The 2,647-nt window shown below is 35.3% G+C and overlaps 1 pseudogene across 1 annotated transcript; it reads right to left on the bottom strand.

Moving 5' to 3' along the window:
* Window positions 1-1,135: 1,135 nt before the first annotated feature.
* Window positions 1,136-2,189, bottom strand: LOC111309714 (wound-induced protein 1 pseudogene; annotated as a pseudogene). Its single transcript, XR_016330233.1, has one exon. The product of XR_016330233.1 is annotated as a wound-induced protein 1 pseudogene (transcript).
* Window positions 2,190-2,647: the final 458 nt, after the last annotated feature.

Raw genomic sequence — 2,647 nt, 5'->3', positions numbered from 1 at the left:
TCCCACCTAATAGCATAATGATAGGTGTAGATGTGCTCACGAGCTAATTGAGTCTTTTTTCAAAGAGTTGATGGATACTTCTATCCTTAGGAGTTTCAAGACTTATATTGTAACGAGTATCTGACATGAATAGATAATAAGTTCAATCACACTGATGCTTGTGATTTATTCTCATTACTTAATGTTTATAAAATTAATAACTAATTTTTATTTGTTATTATTGTTATAGGAGTGGGCTATATATATATATATATATATATGTGTGTATGTGTGTTGAAATCCATCAACCAAAGTTATAACAGCTGCATCTAGATGCTTCCGATTAACATATTTGTGCAAATATTGTTCAGTCTCTTATTGTAGTAATTGTTCGATTGTATTAAAAAAATGTTGTGAGTAATAAAATATTTAAAAATATATGTATAAAATATTAAAATTATAAGATAATATAATAATTTTTTATCCTAAAATACTTTTTTAGTGCAAAATACTTAAATAATATTTTGGTTTGGATTATAAAATCAAGCTTTTAAACTAAAAACCAAAATTTTTTATTATTTAACATTAAGATTAAATCAAAAGCAATTTTTGAATAAAAAACTACTTTCACCAAGGCTAAACCTAAATCAATTTATTATTTTACGTTACTAGATGATTTCGGCAGCCAAAATAGTCTATCACATCAGAAATTTGTCACCAACTAGAGCAGGTGGATTCTCCTCGCTAAGAAATAGCCAAAATAAAAGACTTTCATCATAAACGAGTAATTAATAAATGAGTAATTAATTAATGAGGTCAAAGATAAAGACACATTTACAGCTTGTTAAGAGGGGAAATGCCTGCTGCAAAAAAGAATAAAAAATGGTCCAAATTCCGCCTTATCCCTTTCATTGAATTTCTTATGTTTGGTTGGAAAAATGAGAAGTGAATTCAAATCATTAATACTTATCTTTGAACATGCGCAATCAAAATTGAATTAAGATGCAACCGTCCTATTAATTAATTAATTAATTTTTTATTCAATTATTTATTTATTTGTTTTTTATTCAAGAAAGGGATTCAAACCGATTCTTCAACTGATAAAATATATATATATGTATAAACCAAATGCTGGGATATAAACAAATAATAATAATAATAATAATAAAAAACCCACTTTTATCGCATAATGGAAATAGTTTACATCATAGAGAGTAAAGGGGAAAGAAGGTGCAGTGGGTCTTCCCAGGTTGGACCCAGAAATCTGCAAATAATCTGACAAATACATTGGAAAAGAAACACGATACAAATTCACAATCCCAAACAAGCAAGATAGTAAAAACACAGTGGAAACAGACAGGACCTTAAGTTAGGAACTCACATCTCTGATCTCTTTGTCCTAACTTATGACACTATTTCGGCCCATCAGCAAGTAGGACACCAAGGAGCTGACACGCAAGCACCCTCTTATTATTATTATTTTTTATATTGGCGTACTCACAGCTGCACCTGATCATGCGGATATTGAAGTTAATGATCACTAAATTGCCAGGACAAGACCCGGCACTGATTTTCCAACCCTGTTGGAAAAGCTGCTCTCCCAGACGGAAGGGCAATGTACTGGGGGAAACTCAGCCGTCGATGAAGAAGTAGATGATGATGATGGTGAATTGTAGTCGGACGGTGGAGATTGGCTAGAGTTTCCAAGGCGAGTAACAATGAGAGAAGTGTTGAAATACTCCCTCACTTGGGTAATTATCCCATCAGTAACAGTCCAAGCGTGAACCCAAGAGATGGAACGGTTGTGATCACAGCCTTCAACAATAACGGTGGACCCAAAGGTGGTAAGAGAAAGAGGATGAACCTCAAAATGGAAAGAATCGTCTGATGAAGCTCCAGTGAGAAGGCGCATCAAAAACTGGTGGGTTGGGGGCCCATGGAACCACCACTCAAGGTCAGGAGCAAGGATTTGATGAACAGTTTCAACGTCTCGAGTCTTTAACGCCTCATAGAGGGCAAGAACCACGTCTTGGTTCTTGTTGGTTTCCTCCAGAATTTTTTCCTGTGCGTTAGCCAGTTCTTGAAAGAAAACACCTAGAAAAAAACAAGCAAGCAGAGAAAAGCAAAGAAGAAGAAGAAGAAGATTTGGGAGAGAAATTTCTGTTCCAGACAATAAATAGTGGCAGAAAACCAGATAGAACTGGTGAGGGTCCTATGTAAGGACGTGGTCTATATAGAAAAGCTCTTCAACTTGGCTTTGATTCTCTACACCCATTTCTTTGTCTCATAATCTACTAAGGAGTATCAATGGATAAATTACAACTATAGCCATACGTGGCAGGATATTAGTGGTGATGGGATGAGTGGGACACATTGATGATGAATAATAAGTTTCTGCCCTAAGCGGCTAGGTGGGGGCGAGGACAGGTGAGCAGTCAGGAATTCTAGGTCAAGCCAACTCTTTTTGACCCCACTTAATTTGCATAATTAAGTTACTTTATAGGTCCGTTTTTCGGGGTTAAATTATGGATTTCGGCTCGATAGTGGGATGAGTTTGTCCTAATATCTTACGTTGGTGATAAGCAGCTGCATGCTCATGGAATTGATTGGTGCGTTCATTTCGCAGTGAAATGTCATTGGTTGTATCAATTTCATCTTTTCCTGTTTC

Source organism: Durio zibethinus, chromosome 19 (assembly GCF_047325235.1).
Source record: "Durio zibethinus cultivar Kanyao isolate XHJ-2024 chromosome 19, ASM4732523v1, whole genome shotgun sequence".
NCBI lineage: Eukaryota > Viridiplantae > Streptophyta > Magnoliopsida > Malvales > Malvaceae > Durio > Durio zibethinus.
Note: the sequence above shows the minus strand (reverse complement) of the source record. Positions and strands in the feature narration are given on the sequence as shown.